Below are 17270 nucleotides of genomic sequence, written 5' to 3'. Positions count from 1 at the left end.
AAGTATATTCCAACTCACAGATAAAAAGGTGTCCAATGCGGAGGAGAATTGCACTCCATCGGCCTTTGCCCAGATGACGTCAAAGCCTCTTTGGAGGAGCCCTCCGCTTCACTGCCAGCTTTCTTAGCAGCACTGGAGTCATTTGGTCAGACATCAGGCTTTACGGTAAATATCCAAAAATCGCAAGCCCTCAACCTACCCTCTGGCCACAGCCGTTAGACAATTTGCAAAAGGCCCTGCCCAAACAGTGGGCCCCGGTATCAATCCCATATCTAGGCCTCCAGATAACCGCTGCCATCACTGACACTATTAGGCTTAACTAGCAAAAGCTAACTCACCAGATCAAATCCGAACTATGTCAGTTGTGGTCATACTCCCTCTCTTGGCTAGGACTAATACTAGCAATTAAAATGACAATCCTCCCCAGGCTCTCTCGCTAAAAAGAAATTAATGGATGTGTGGGCAGATAAGCATCCTCGTATCTGTAGAGCCCTCAGCTACCGCTCCCCAGATGAGGGTGGCCTGGGAGACAACAACCTTGTTCACTATTACCAGGTCACCTAATCAAGGGTTTTAGTGGAATGGTCACATGCAGAATCTGAAAAGAAATGTTTGTTTATGGACCGAGCTCTGGCTGGCCAGGCACCGTGGCGCATCCCATACCTCCATAAAGAAGCACAGCTTTGCTGGCAGTCTGGGACAGCTTAGCAACACAGATGGGTCTCATGACCTTTCCCTCGCCACTTACCCCCATAGTCAAGATCCCAGATTTTCAACCAGGCACCCACAATCCCTCATTCCAAGTATGGGTACATGCAGGATGCAGGTTGGTGGGCCACCTGTTCGACTTGAAAGGTCCACTCCCCTTCGCGACCCTCTGTTCAGAATTTGTCCCCGCTGAAATGGAGCATGGGCACTACACTCAGATCTGACACTGGGCATTGCACCCCACTATTTGCCCTGGTGCAGAGCAGCAACTTACCCCCTTCGAGAGCTGGCTTGTGTCGAGGTCATCCAACAAGCGCCTGGTCTCAGACCTATACTACCTGATCAATTCACCTACAGAGGTCTCCAAATCCAAGAGCCAAACAGGATGGGAATCAGAAATAGGCAAGGAGTTTACAACATTACAATGGGGCTACATTTACTACACGGCGCGACACACCACACATAGCATGGCCAGTATGGTGACTGCCACAAAGATCGTCACATACTGGTACTACACACTCCACCAGATTCATAAATACAACCAGTCTAAATCTCGTGATTGATGGTACCACTGTGGATCCTGAGGTACACTCCTACACATTTTATGGGAATGCCCAAAGGTTAGGTCCTACTGTACACCGGTGCTCATTGAAATTGACACTAATTTGGACACATCCCAGCCCTTCACCATTACTTCTCTATCTCACTCTTATGGTCACCAGGTTCAGGGGGTGGACGGGCAGGGGAAGGGGGGGTGGTAGACGCATTTGTTATGGTACACTGCAAGTGTAATCAGCTCACACAAATTTGAAGTACTCTGCTCGGAAAATTATTTTGCTCAATTGTTCATTGTGAAAATTATTTTGCTCAGTGGTTCATTGTGAAGGAAAGGTTGTTTGATATGGATGTTTGCTGCTGAACGAATTTGAGTAAAGGTTTTGACTTTTTTCATTCTTTAGGATTTCAAACAGTGGGATGGAGCAAGTTACAAAAAATTGGTGACCAACACCCCTAGCATGAGCACAAGTGCACTTGCTGTCCGTCGGAAACAGTGGCCAAACATTAAGGTATGCAATCTAGTCAATATTATCCACATTCTCCAAACACAAGGGTAGTGGATCACTGAGACTTCACAATTCACTTGGTCCTAGGTGCCCCTTTGGGCCATTGCTCAATTCATTTGTACCAACCTGTAAGTGAATGCACAATGATGTCCTAAACAGTTAATGTGCATATTTTAGTCCCATAGACCACTGGTGTTAAAGTCACACATATGTCAAGCCTATTTGGAGACCAAATGCAAACAACTGCGCCTTTCACCTAGTTAGGCATTGTAAACAATTCACACAAGCAACATGTTTTTCTTCTAGTGTGTTTCTGAAACTTACCTAAAGTGTATAACATATTGATGGGTGCTTACGTAAGAATAGATGAGAGGTACTTTTCTTTCTATCAATTTAAAAATGTGTTTTTCGCTTAATGGTTTTTCAAACTTTTTTTAAAAATAAGAAGTGAACTCCCCCTTACACAGTTTTGTATTTGATACTAACTTTTATTAAAAATGTCCATACAAACAGTATAGTTTTTCATCTGCTCACAAATCATGAGAACAGTGTCAATAAAGTTCATAGATAAAGGAGCAGCTTTGGGGGTCAAAAGGAAAATTTCCATGGCATCTCTGTACTTCTTTATTTTGGCCTCGTCATTCTTCCTTTCACCCTCCCCTCCAAGGGAGATGAAGATAGTTTCAGTTTGCTGAGGTAAAGTTAGTTCTTCCAATCACTAATCTGGGTGTAAGCCAGCTACTGGTTAATAACACTGAAGATATGTTCCTTTGCTTGTTTGAAAACAAGAAAATACAGGCCTCATACTCCAGAACATTGCAATAGCCTAGGGCACTGTGGACAATGAGATATTATTGAGTTGCCTTGAGGAGTTAGTGTTTCCAGTGCTAAATTTGTAAAGAAAGAAATTGCACGGGACCTTCTTAGGAGGCCAATGTAGATTACATCAATCATACCTGTGCTGCCAGTGACAGTACCATTTCAAGTACAAACCATCATACTTCTTTTCTGACAATTCAGAATATCCCAGGCAATTCAAAGCAGTAGCAAATAATGTTCATTTTGATTGTATATTGAATTGTGAAACAACTGTTGTTGAGCTCATTTCAAAAGTAGACAGATACCATCGACATGAGGTGGACTGTCGTAAGTGCCGGTGTTGATCGTAAGTGCAGGCGTCGAGCACCAGAAACCACCAGCTCAGATTAAGCACTGGTTTCAACCTTGAAATTATTTTGGTCATTCCTCTCCAGATGCAGCCAAAAGGTCTGAATTGGGTCCATGAAATTAACACCACAAATGGATTTTTTTTAGAATAATACGGTCATACCGTCCGTGCTTGCTCTTCAGTGTTTACTTGTATTCATTGATACTGCTCTAGAAATAGCACCAGGTGAACCTACGGATCTAAGCTGATGATAGTCAAATCTACTTTCAGCTCGAAAAAATGCTGGTGAATCAAGTTGACCTACACATAAGATGATAGGAGAATGTGTGAAATAAGTCTAACCACTGGCAATACCTCAAGGTAGCACTCCAACCCACTTCTTTTGCCCTTCCCTGCCAACTCTGATTAGACACAGCCATATGCACATCAGTTTTGACCCTGCTCAAATAGAAATAGTGCAGCCTGAACTGCAAAGCCAGGTCCTCTCTGAACCAGAATACAAGCAACCCAAGACCTGTTTCACCCTGATTGAGGTCTTCAATTGGGTGTAGCATTGTGTAAGTAAAGTCATAACTCGGGATGCCTGTCATGCTTCCATGGCATCCTTGTTGATGCTGAGTGTTTTTGGGATTACTGGAAGGGGGCATGGTTTTTATTCTTTGAATATTTTTATCATGAGTCCTGCTCCTTCTTGCACCTGTGACCAACAGTGGTAATTGTAACATGCTTTAGGATCTTCTCAAGGTACGCCACATGTAGAGGTAATTTAGTTACTACCGCTTTTAAAAAGATCGCTGCAAATACCTTATGATGAGAGGAACGTAGTGAATCCTCCACTGGAGGATTTTCCTCTTGTTGAGAGACTACCACCAGAATTAACCTAAGGTGAATTAGGTAAATATGGCAGAGATAATTATCATTTTATTTCCTTCAACAAGTGAATACTTAGAAATGCAGTATATGCAGCACTGCAAATCTAATTATTGCCCTTTACCACGCACTTCTACTTTTCCCACTGTGTTGTCCTCCTAAAATATGTTTTACCAACTGTTTGTATAATAGAACGTAAACTCTCTCTAGTACAATGGTGTCTCATGTCAAAATGTGAAATGTGGATTCAGTTTGCACATTGTATCTTACATTTATAAAAAACAATTCATGAATATCAATACATTGTTTAAGACTTGTTTGTAGAACATGACTGGAACATCTGACAATTAGTTCTGTGACACACCACTGTGATCAAATTTACTGGAATAATGAATAATTCACAAATATATAAAAGAAATGTCCCTGGCAACAATTCAATATGCTTCTGAAGACTTAAAATTAAGCTTAAAAATAAGTTCAAATTATGCTTAAAATTAATTGTTATCCACTCAATCAGATTTGAAGTACTCCATTCGGAGAAATATTTTGCTAGATCGGCCAGTGTGTAACAGAGGACGTTTGGTATGGTTTCACATTTGCTGAAGAACACATTTGAGTAAAGGTTTTGACTGTTTTTATTCTTTAGGATTTCAAACAATGGGATGGACCAGGTTATAGAATATTGTTGACCGAGACCTCTAGCACAAGCCCAAGTACTCTTGCTGTCCGACCGAAAGAATGGTCAAACCTTAAGGTATGGAATCTATCCAATATTACCCACATTCTCTGAACACAGGGTAGTGGCTCACTTAGACTGCACAACTTACCTTGTTCTAAGTGCCACTGTGGGCCTTTGCACATTTCATTAGTGACAATAAGCAAGTGAACACGCAATGATGTTCTACACAATAAATGTGCATATTTTAGTCCCATAAACCAAAGGCGTCGAAGTCACATATATGTCAAGCTTCTTTGGAGATTAAATGCAAACAACTGTACCATTCACTTAGTTGTGCACCCTAAAATTCATGCAAGCAAGACATGTTTTTGCTTCTGCAATGTTTTTCCAAACTAACCTAAAGTGTATTAAACATTGATGGGTGCTCAAGTAAGAACGTCTGAAATATATATTTCAGATACATTTTTATTACAAACTTCCATACACACAGTACAGTTTTTCTTCTGTTTACACCACGGGACTCTTGCCTTACACCACCTAGCTGCCGGGGCTTGTCAGAGGTGGACTCCCTGTCCCAGTGTGCACTGCCCCAGACAGAGGAGCCAAGGACAGCACTCTAGCGCTTTTAAGAACATCTTCATTCCCCCAACGCGAGACGCGTGCGGGCCAAGGGCGGGCCCATCCTTTCCCATCATTGCCAGGAAGAGACAGGGCAGGGCCACCCCCTTGCATTCGGTTCAGGACAGCAGCGTGAAGAGTCATGTCCTATTTTGCAATATACTGTAACTCTCACATTTGTTTCCCCGCTGGTCTATGGCTAGCTTTTATCAGCCCCTCACTCTGTGATTTGGCACAGACTTTTTTGGGTAGGACACTGAATTGGATTTTCGTCCCTCCCTGGACAATTGATTAACTGAATTGAACAAATTACAAGTTGTGTCCATTTTGTTAATCCTGCTGTCTCCCTATTGTGAGTTTTCTGAAGGACTACTGGTTTTGTATTTGTTATATTGGACGGGCCCTAGCTTCTTGGTGACACCTAAACTCCAGCTGCCTAAGCATTCCTAATTACTCCCTCATGATATTTATCCAGTAAAATAGTGACCAGATTCGGAGTAGTGATTGTTACTTGCCCGCACCAGTGAGAGATGGGGAAAAGGGAAGCTACTTAGGGCACGTGGCAGCCCGAACGGGCAAGAAAGCAAAAAAATCCCCAAACCACTGAAGCACAGAGGCAACAATTGCATCATGGATCGCATTGATTGCCTGATAAGTGAATGCGAAGGTGCCTTAGTTGCCTCACCAGGCCCGATCCCTGTCCTGCCATTAGACAACCTTCCACCAGTTTCACCAGCCCCAGTGGCTCACCTTGCATCCCGGATATGTTCAGAAGATTACCAACCAAAGCGACTTTGTTGAGCAAACAGGGGGAACTGTCTCATACTGTGAGGGTCCACTTCCATACCCTTAAGTTCCATTATACGCCATATAAGCCAGCCCGAGCCTGCACCTGAGTGCACCAACAGGTTCGCCCCCCTTTCTGATCTGATTAATGACTCGTTGGACCATCAGTCCGCAGAAGGCCTAGGCGAACCAGTATCTGCACCTGTCTCTTACCATGGGTGTAAGAACCAATGCTCTTATCAGCTCATCAGCGACCTTAGAACCATGGTAGGGACTTTAATATGGTATACACCTGTTACAACGCAACTTTTGCAACTACCTACTATTACAACGCAACTTTTACAACGCATACCATTACAACGCATTGCGCTGGGGGGCGCTCTAGGATAGGGAATAAGTTTAATTTACTATCCAACACCTTCCCTAGTGTCCACGGGGACTGGAGTTGGAATAGTAAATTATACTTACCACTATCCAGCACCTCTAAGCGCTATGCGTTGTAATGGTATGCGTTGTAATGGTTGCGTTGTAATGGTAGGTAGTTGTAATGGTATGCGTTGTAACGTGGTACATCCCTTTAATATCTATGATTGATGGGCTTACTACTTTGGTCAAACAACTGCTACAGAATGACACGCAACCTCAACTGCCCATTGAGCCCTTCCAAGGAACACTCAACCATCCAACTAGTACAGGACCCTCTTTACTTTTGTCTGGCAAATCGGAAGGGGTTTGCGTTCCCCACAGGCAACCCTTTCCACACTGTGCTGTTATTTCTCAAACCCAAGGACCAGCCTACCAAAATGCCACTCCTACTAACTATTTTCCCACTGTAATGTCCAGAAACAGCCCTTCCAAACACTTAGGGGTAAGAAGTATAATCTCTCACCAAGACTCAGTACATTCAAACCACTACAGGTCAAAGCCGTACTTACCACCCCCTATTAACTCAGCATTAGTTCAGAAAATTCATATAGTCAATGTCCCCAAACTTAACGGGAGTGTGGGGTATGAGGGAGAAGATGCACTAACCAACAAAGCGATTAATTGGATTTGTCACGTCAGGTGATGTCGTTCTGTGATCTGTGACGATGTTATCAGGGCAAGAAGACTTACATTCCCTGATCAACGCTATGACTGTATTGAACTAATTCTTAAGGGTGCAGGTCTGTCTGAGGGTCTACTTGCTTTGGAATATCGCACTTGCTTCCCTGATGATTCTCAAATCCAATGTAAGAGCTAGAGACCACAAATGCAAAGAGCTGTTGGCTCCTTTGCTGACCATGGTGAGTCTATCTGAGTTCGCATTTAGATATGAATGATTGACTCCAGGGGGAGGAGTGTTATAATGCTGTGCCTTTTCCCTCGCACAAAACAAACATGCTCATGAGGGCTAGTCCACCAACCATTCAGAGAAGTACCATAGGGCTGGAGGAAGAAACTACACAGGAGGGAGGGGTGGGAGGATCTTGTTTCACTTCCAGAGAGCCCGACCCTGGTAGAAACATCGACCGCCATGTAATCATGCAGTCTCCCACCAGCACCTGTCCCGCTAGCCCAGGATCTGATTCGCTTCTCAGATCAGAACTTGACCAGCAGCTTAGAATAGTCTCCTGAAATGTGGCAGGGTTAAGATGCAAAATGTCACTCCCTCACTGGAACACCTTAATTGAGGGATTTGACATTTGTATTTTCCAAGAGACCTGGAGCCTGGTACCCTTGGTCAAATCTGGGTATGCATGCTATTGCTCTCCAGTGACTATTAGAGGAAGAGGGCGCCCATCAGGGGGGTTGATAATATGGGTGGGGAACGCGTTGGGATATCAGATCACCCTCCTCCCAAGCCCCAGTCCTGATATCTTGGGGGTCCGCATTAAAGGTCCTAATGAGGGCATTTCCATCGACCTATTTAACATCTATGTGAGGGGAACCAAAGGGGGCAGACCTTCACCCACGCTCACACTTCTGGAAGAGGAGTTACATAGGTGCCCATCCCATTCAAGACTAATATTAGCATGCAATTTCAACACCTCCTTTGAGCCCCTAGACATAGAGGACTTCATGTTGTTGAATGAAGATGGCTGTAGATGGGCTGTCCCCCAATTAGACCTTCCTCCAGTTAGGAAATGGACAAAGCTGGCACTCCAAAAGAATACCCTAATCGCAGAATTTCGGCTAAGAGCAGTGAATGGAAGACCCCCTCAGATGGGTTGGATGTAAACATGTTCAATAGGGCCAGCGGTCCATCCCCGATCAACTACATCCTCCTCGACATGGGGCTTTGGAGGAATATGATCGATTTGAATGTGGGTGTTACAACAGACAGTGATCATAATTCTCTCTGTCTCATTATGAAGCCCCTGCCGGATGATCTCCCTACCTCTATGAGAGGCGCCCAATTGAGTAACACCAAGGAGGTTCATCAGTCCTACTACAGGTGTGCACTAAGATGGCGGAAGATAGTCTTACAGGAAGATCAGATCAGGAACATACATACCGACTTGGAAGCTGGCACTATTGAGCTTCAATCTCTGGCCACATGTCCAGGTAGCAAGGATGAGATAGTTACGATCCATGCAAGTATCTTTGCTCACCTCAGCTCCCACTTCATTGATTCAAGAACAGACAGTAGGCCAAGCACTTCAAAAGGGGGAACAGTATTGTGGTACACAAAGGATTGTAAACCTGCAAGCTCAAATCTAGCTTAAGCCATCCAAAGTAAAAGATGGTGATTTAATCAAAGCCTCTAGGAAGAGCTATAAGTCAACCTTGCATGAGGTGAGATGGGCCTGGGATGAATCCCAGTGGCAGCAATTAAAGGAAGCATGCACGGGTAAACATTCCAAATCTTTCTGGTCGATAGTTGCCTGGGGTAACCAAGAAGGGGCCCAATCATCTTATATTACGGGCCAGGCCTGGCTCGATCATTTCTTGAATCTTTTTTCGGCTTCTGGGGAGAAGCCCACTATGGAGGAAGCTGGGCCCCTTATCCAGCACTCGACAAACGAGTTCTTTACCCTGAACGAGATCAAGTCCTCTCTAAGGAGAATAATACGATCTAAGGCAGCAGGGCCTGATGGCATACCGGGGGACTTTTTCTTATCAGATATTCCTAGCTGGGCTAATTACATCTTAGACCTGTCCAATGATCTGGCCAATGGTGCTCCAGTTGCAGGGCCATGGAAGGGGGCCGAGGTGGTCCCTATTTATAAAAAAAAAGGGGACAGAAGCAAACCTTCAAATTACAGGCCTATCAGCTAGCTAGAAGCCCTCCAAATGGTCTTCTGTAGAGCCCTTCTGCACAAAATACAGGCTTGGGAGGAAGAAAATGCAATTGTATCCCAATACCAAGCAGGTTTTAGGGAAATAACGGGAGTATCGACCACGTATTTCGTCTCCTGCTCCTCTATTGGAAAGTGGTTGTGATCAGTCGAGCAGTCTTTATCTAGCTTTTATTGGTTTAAAGACTGCCTTCTACTTAGTTCCCAGGGATAGGTTATGGCTTGTGCTTAATGACATGGGGATTCCGCCACCTATTCTCAGCTTGCTAGTTCGATTGCATGTGGGGAACCATGCACTGGTCAGGTGGGGGCCAGAGGAACAACTTACAGAGCATATCCCAGTTAGTAGGAGCGTGCACCAAGGTTGAGTTTTGGCTCCCACCCTTTTTTCACTGTACATGAACGGGGTGGTCAGTTTTCTGTAACAAGAACCTGCAGACGCATCAACCTTGTTTGCAGACGATACCCCGCTGGTGTCCAAGACTCCGGCGGACTTCAGCCTCTGCTCAATAGATTTCAATTGTTCTGTGATACCAGGGGTTTGGTCATTAACTCTACCGAAACCATATGCATGGCCTTTAATCTGCATAAGTCCTTCAAAGGCAGCGTAGTGCTAGATGGGTTCCCCATGGAAAGAGTTGGTAACTTCGACTACCTAGGTGTCCGCCTTTCAGACAGAATGTCCTGGAATCCTCAGGTAACCAAGATGTTACTGGGCCACAAGCGTGTCACAGGAGTACTAGGGAGGGAACATCGCTGCTCACATAGTAGACCGGTCACTGCCGCCTCGCAGGTCTATTATCTGAAGGTGGTTAGTGCAGCGCTGTATGGCGCAGAGTTGTGGGGCTTTAATAACACACTTGAGCTTAGTAGCCCAGAGAATAAATTTCTCAGGAACCTCGTGTTGCTTCCCCAAACTACCCTGCTCACACCACTAATGCTTGATATGGGCAGATGCACTATTAGTGACAGAGCGAAGCTCAGCCCGCTGCTTTACTGGGCACACATTATGAGGACACCAGAGCTACTGCCCTTTGCGGAAGCCCTTGCAGAGGTTGCCCATCTTGACACGTGCAATAAGGTAGGGGGGATTAAAAATTTCAGGAATTTGGTGTCAGATGTCGGGCTCAAGGGTCTTTGGGACAAGCCAAATCCCACCCTGCTACAAAAAGAGGTCCAGAAACAATACTACTGGAAATGGGTGGAGCAACATGAGCTTCCCAAGCCTACTCTGGGGAAACTTACAGAGGAATGTTTGCTCCATAAACAGGTTAGATCATTGGAACCCGATCCGCACATAATCCAGGTTCCCAGGACAGAACGCTATACATTCACTTCGGGTTTGTTACCCTTCCTGTGGGCGAGGTTTCAGCTAAGTGTTCCCCAACTCTTCAAGTTTAAGCAATTGCCCCGGTTGCAACGCCCCAGTGAAGTCCGTAGCCCATGTGCTGTTTGCATGTTCTGCTTATATGCAGCCCGACTGCGATGCACTTCACATACTGAAGTCGAATGCCAGGCCCCTTTTTGCCTGTGCTATGGCTAAGTTCCTAAACCACATGTAGGGCATTAGAAGGAAGGCACTTATCAGATCATCTTAGTAATGGCTAGGTTGACTCGTAGTTGGAGTTGCCTTTTGGGTTCCAGTGACTAAACTTAGGTTACCCCCACGTGTTTTAGACGTTGCACAAGCACTTTATTGTAGATTGATTTCATAACCTGATTGCTAGGGTTGGACCTTAAGGCCAACCACGTGACATTCTCTGCTGGATGCTTTTACCATCCTTCACTAGTTTTTATATTCCACACTTGTTTTTAATGATTGAATCTTATTTTTAAATGTACAAAAGATTTTATGATGTACAACTCTCAACTGGCTACTGTCGAACAGATAAGGTATGCATTTGCTGGTTGCTAATGGGGTGTGCTTTTTATTCTAACTGTTGTGAGTAGTTGAACTGAGCAACCTATGCAATTTTGATCACATTGGTCTAACATGCTTTAGCCATGCAGGTAATTTGCAGTCAAATCAAAATTATGAGATATACGTTTTTGCATGTCTATTGTCGGTTGTCTTGTTTGAATTCTTCTTCTTTTATATTTTCAACAATGTTTTACTATGTAAGTTTTGTGTAGCTTTTATGACTTGAACAGTCGAAATAAAACTTAATGATGAATCATAACAACATCAACAATCAAGCTCCCTCCTTCACGTACTTACCACCACACTCATTCATGTGTGACAATTGAGATATTCTAGGTGGCCCAAACCTATACCAATGCGTTGTGTGGCAGGTATCATTCATTTTTATTGTTTATTGAATAGCAAAACAACTGTTGCTGTGCTTAATTCACAATTTGACAGACATCCCCACCAAGTGGCAGACCGTCATAAGTGCCGGCGCTGGTATTAAGTGCAGGTACCGAGCACCCGGAACCACTGGCTCAAATTAAGCACTGGTTTCAACCTTGAAATTATTTAGGTAATTTCTCGCCAGATTCAGCCAAAAGCACTGAATTTAGTCCATTAAATCAATACTACAGACAATGTATTTTCAGAGAATGATAAGGGTCATCACTTCCATGCCTGCTCTTTAACATTTCCTTGTATTCATTGACACAATTCCTGAGGTAACACCAGGTGAACCTGCAAATGCAAGCTGATGAAATGTAAATCTACTTTCAGCTAGAAAAAAGGCTGGTGAATCAGGCGGACACACATGTAAGACAATGTGAGGTGGCTTGCAATATGTCTAACCACTGCCAATACCTCAGGGAAGTACTTCAACCCATCATTCTTTTGCCCATCATGCCACCTCAGATTAGACACTGTCATATGCAAGTCAGTTTTGACTCTGCTTAACTTGGAATAGTCCAGCCAGAACTGCCAATGCAGGTTCTCTCTGAACCAGAACACAAGCAACCCAAGACCCTGTTTCACCCTGATTGGGGTTCCTCAGTGGTGTGCACGTTGGTTCCAGTGGCACAGCGAGAAAGCACCAATGTTCGGGCATACCCTCAGCCTCTAAGAGCGGAACATGAAACACACCATAGGTGATAGGAATATGCTTTCAATAAGTCTTATCACTTGCAAATGCTCTTTTTTATAATTTCAGTCCATCGTTCCTTGGTCCACATTGCCACCTCAGTTAAAACCAATACATCTGCAACTCAGTCTTCACCCATCTCAAAAAGGAACTGTCCAGCCCAAACTGTAAATCCAGGTCATCGCTGAACCACAAAACAAGCAACCCAAGACTGGTTTCTCCCCGATTAGGGCTCTTCAGTCATTGATTTCAGTGGGACAGCGAGTGAGGGACCCACGACTAGGTATACCTTTGGCCACATAGGGCGATACATTATGATGGAAGGCTGCTTGCTATAAGTCTAACCACTGGCAATTGATTGGGTGGCATTTCAACCCATCGTTCCTTTGGCCACCATGCCACCTCAAATTTGACCCAGCCATATGCAAATCAGTCAAGATCAATAGGAACAATCCAGCTTGAACTGCCAATCTGGGTATACTCTGAACCAGAATAAACCCAACCCAAGACCGGTTTTGCCTTGATTGAGGCACTTCAGTCAGGTGTAGCTTGGGTCCAGTGGCATAGTAAACATGGTGCGACATCTAGGCATACCGGTACATTACACACACAAAAGCTGATAGGAATATGCTTAATGTAAGTGTAACCACTTGTAATAGCTCTGGTTAGCATTAAACCCTAACATTTTCTTGTCCACCATGCCACCTCAGTTTAGACCCAGCCATATGCAAATCAGGCTCGACCAAGCTCCAGTAGGAACCGTCAAGTCCAAAGTGTCCAGCCAGGTCTTCTGTGGACCATAATTCAAGCAGCCCAAAACCGGTTTCACCCTAATTGGGGCTCTTCAAACCAGTGTAGCTGGGTTCCAGTGGGCCAGAGAGCAAGGAACCCATATCTGTGCATGACCATGGCCACTTAGGGCAATACATCACACACATAAAAGGGGATCAAAGGGGATGTTTGCAATAAGTCTGACCAATGGCAAATGATCAGGTAGTATTCCAAGCCTTTATTCTTTTGCCCAAAATGCCACCTCAGATTAGACCCAGCCATATTAAATCAGTTTTCACCCTATTACAAAAGGAACAGTTTAGCCCAAATTGCCAAGCCAGGTTCTCTCTGAACTACAGCTTCAAATTAGAAGGAGAAACCATTTTTCTGAAAAGGGAAGGGTATTGTAAAAGCAAGAGTAAGGATTCCCTGTTCATGTATTAAAAGAAAAGACTTAAGTCTCTGGGGGGTTCGAATCAAGGACACAGGGTGAGCCAACTGTCGTATCTAAAGTTGCATAAAGATTGACAAATTCACAGTCAGTTGTGACTAGCCTTAATTGCTATAATCTTAAATACCAGTACATTAGTAAATGATGAGGATGTATACACTAATTGTGATTTTACTTACAAAAATATTTTTATTTTTAGATATTGTTATCTGTTCTTGCCAACTTTGAATATTAAGAGTTTTCACATTTATTCATAAAATACATTAGAAACATTTGATACAACAATTTATCACACAAAGTAGTTCTGCATTAAAAAATTCCTGATACAACAAATTATCACACAAAATATGTCGACGCAGCGTTTCGGTGATTTGAGTCGTCACCTTCTTCAGGACAGTGTTTGAATTAAAATCACTCTCAGATGAGCTGTAAGTCGGTCGCTTTAGTCAATTGGCGATTCTCGACCGGTACGAAAAGTATCTTGATTTCTTTATTTTGCAGATATTCCTCTTAATAGGAGTGGGTTTGTGTAATTTTCTTCCATTACCACACCCTCTGGGTCAAGTATCAATATTCCTGGATTTCATTTTGAATGAATCCTGTGAAGGACGGTCTTTCCTTTCTTCGCCCGCTTTTAATTTCGAGTTTTTACTTCTGAAACCGTATCTTGTAGGTGCCCGCTCTTAGTTGTATGGCGGTAATTTTCTTTAAAAAGGAGGGATTCCTGTTATGTTTCTAGCTTGTCTTCTCAGTGTCGTACAGGCGTTTTCCTGGACCGTCCTTCCGGGCTTCCTATTATTCATCTTAGCATTTCTCTAATAGAGCCACGCATCAAAAAGATTTCAGTAGCAATAGATTATAACCCGTCGAAAAGGAAGTGCAAAATTCTCCATTAAAGAATTCTGTTGTTGAGAGTCTGCCCCCAGAATTAACTTAAGGTAACTATGGCAGAGATAATTATGATGGCAGATACTTCAGCAATTCAAGACATGGAAATGCAGGATTTATAGCTTACTCCACAAATCTAAGGATTTCCCTTTAACATATAATTCTACATTTTTCCAATTTGTTGCTCTCTTATAAATATATTTTTACACAACTGTTTGCAAAACAAGGCATACATTCTTTCTCATGCAATGGTGTCTCATGTCAAAATCTCTCCATTACTGAAGAAATGTAGATTCTGTTTGCACATAGTATATTACATGTATTTTTTTTAAAACATGCATATTAATAGATTTTTAAAGACTTGCATGTGGAACATGACTAGAACATCTGACAATTAGTTCAGTGACACACCACTACAATTGAATTAACTGGAATAACAGCTTCTTCACAAATACATTTGGGAAATATACATTTCTATGTACCTGACAGCAATTAAATATGTATTGGAAGACTACAAATTAAGCTTAAAATAAGTGTGAAGTAGGCTTAAAATTAAGTGTAATCAATTTAAAGAGATTTAAAGTACTCCAGTCTGAAAATTGTTTTGCCATACCATTCAATGTGAAGGAAAGAAATTTGGTATGGTTTTACATTTGCTCCAAACCAAGTGAAGGTTTGTTCATTTTTATTTTATTATTTAGGATTTCAAACAGTTGCTTGGCACAAGTTACCCAAAAATGTTGACTGAGAACCCTAGCATGAGCACGGGAAGTGCTCTTGCTGTCCGACCAACACACTGGCCAAACATTAAGGTAAGTAATTCATCCAATATTATGTATCTTCTCTGAACATGAGTAGTGTTTCACTAAGACTAGACAACTCACTTGGACCTACATGCATCTGCGGGCCCATGCACAATTCATTTGTGATAACCTTCAAGCGAGTGCATGAGGAGGATCTACACAATGAGGGCCTGATTCACAAAGGTAAACTTAGACCTGAAGTATAATTTTAGACCAAAGTCTAACTTTACAACTGACGTCTAACTTTATGCTTGAAGTATAACTTTACACCTTAAGTCTAAGTTTAGACCTTAAGTCTGAGTTTATCTTAAAGTCTAAGGGCCTGATTCACAAAAGGTAATGTTAGACCAAAAATCGAACTTTACTATTCACAAAAATAAGTTACTACTAGTAATTTTACTAGCACTAAGCTTACTACTAGTAACTTTACTATGAGCAAGTTTACTAATAGTAAAATTACTAGTGGGAACTTACCTTTGAGAATACTGAAATGTAGTAAATTAGACTTTTGGTCTAAATTAGACGTTTGGTCTAACTTTACCTTTGTGAACCGAGCTGACAATGTGCATCTTTTAGTACCGTAGACCATAGGTGTCAAAGTCACACATATGTCCAGATCATTCAGAGACCAAATACTAACACCTGGGTCTTTTAACTAGTTGAGCACCTTCAAATTCATGCAAACACAACATGTTTTTGCCCATGCAATGCTTTTCTAAACCTAACCTACGGTACAAAAAACAGTATTGTTTGCAGAATTAAGAATACATGAGATGTACATTTCTTTCTATAAATTGAAAAAGTAGTTTTCCCTCAATGATTTTTCAGACTTTTTTCAAAGTATGACATGAACTTTTACATGTTCAAATTCTCTGAATTATTGTTTGTTCCAATACCAAGTTGTATAAAAGATTTATTCTACATTTTGACTTTTTTGAGGACAACACAGTACCAATTCATGGAACATGTGCCACAGTAGATATGTTTTTATATTTTTTGTAACCTACAAAATGTTCATCCTAAATCAATCACTTTCGGAAATCCAACAAAAGCAAATTTCCTGGCCGGTGATGCAATTTTGAAAACCCATTTGAAGACAGATTTAAAATAAGGTCAAATGAGATCAAATACATTGGAGTAGTCAGTCCTTTATTTTAACCACTTTATATGGTCTACAGATAAAAAGGTAGGGGCAGATTTACAAGCCCCTTGCGCCACTTTTGCATCACTTATCCCATGTTGCAAGTGACGCAAAAGTGGCGCAAAGGGTTTGTAAATCTGCCCCGTAGTGTGGATTTTGGAATGTGTAGCATCAATATGTAAACTCAGGTTTTTCATCTATTTCTATTATATAGGATTTCAAACTGGGGGCTGAGACAGCCAGTACAGCTCATTCATTATTCACGCCTAACATGAAAGGTGGAAGGGTCATAATTTTCCAACTCAAGCAGTGGTCATACACCCAGGTACAGAAGAAAACCTTATTTAAGTGTATTGTTGATTTACAATGGCTTTGATTCAATGGGTTTGCAAGCAAAAATATGTCTTGATTTCCTGATGATGCACTGCCTAATATCATCTCATCCCAATTCTATAGATATTCTGACAACTTTCTAGAATCATTTTGAACTTCAAAATAATTAAGTCTTCAGTTTGAAAAATATTGTAAATATTTAGTTGATGCACCCTTCCCTACAACCAAAAAAATAGACATAAGCTCTTTAGACAATCATATACTTGAGACGATGATCAATTTACTTTGTTTCAATTTGCAGTTATGGGTATTTCTGAAAAATGCCTTTGACTTGTCATCACATTTTGACTGTTTACCCAGACCTAGCCGTGGACATAGACTCTCAACCTCAATGATACAGGTCAGTACTGAAAAGCTCTGCCATTTGTTCTATGAATAACATGATTCACATGATATTATATGATTTCTGAAAATCCCTGACTTTGTTTATAACTAATGGCTAATTACAGTATCTGTTGAGATCAGTGTGAAAGATGGTTAATGAGCAGGATTTATCTTGTAAAATCAACAATTTTCCATTTTGTACTTTCACTGACCCATTAGTCCACATGTGGGTAAAGTGTTTTGATAGGATCACACTTTCTTTCAGAAAATGTTGTATCCAA

General features: G+C 42.2%; 1 long non-coding RNA gene across 1 annotated transcript; it reads left to right on the top strand.

Annotated features, from left to right (window-relative positions):
* Positions 1 to 4491: 4491 nt before the first annotated feature.
* LOC147698108 (uncharacterized) lies at positions 4492 to 16571 on the top strand. Its single transcript, XR_015299178.1, has 3 exons — positions 4492 to 4564; positions 15030 to 15140; positions 16487 to 16571. It is a non-coding gene; the product is annotated as an uncharacterized LOC147698108 (long non-coding RNA).
* Positions 16572 to 17270: the final 699 nt, after the last annotated feature.

Source organism: Lissotriton vulgaris, chromosome 8, assembly GCF_964263255.1.
Source record: "Lissotriton vulgaris chromosome 8, aLisVul1.2, whole genome shotgun sequence".
Taxonomy (NCBI): domain Eukaryota; kingdom Metazoa; phylum Chordata; class Amphibia; order Caudata; family Salamandridae; genus Lissotriton; species Lissotriton vulgaris.
The sequence above is the reverse complement of the archived record's forward strand: the minus strand, read 5'-3'. Positions and strand labels throughout refer to the sequence as shown.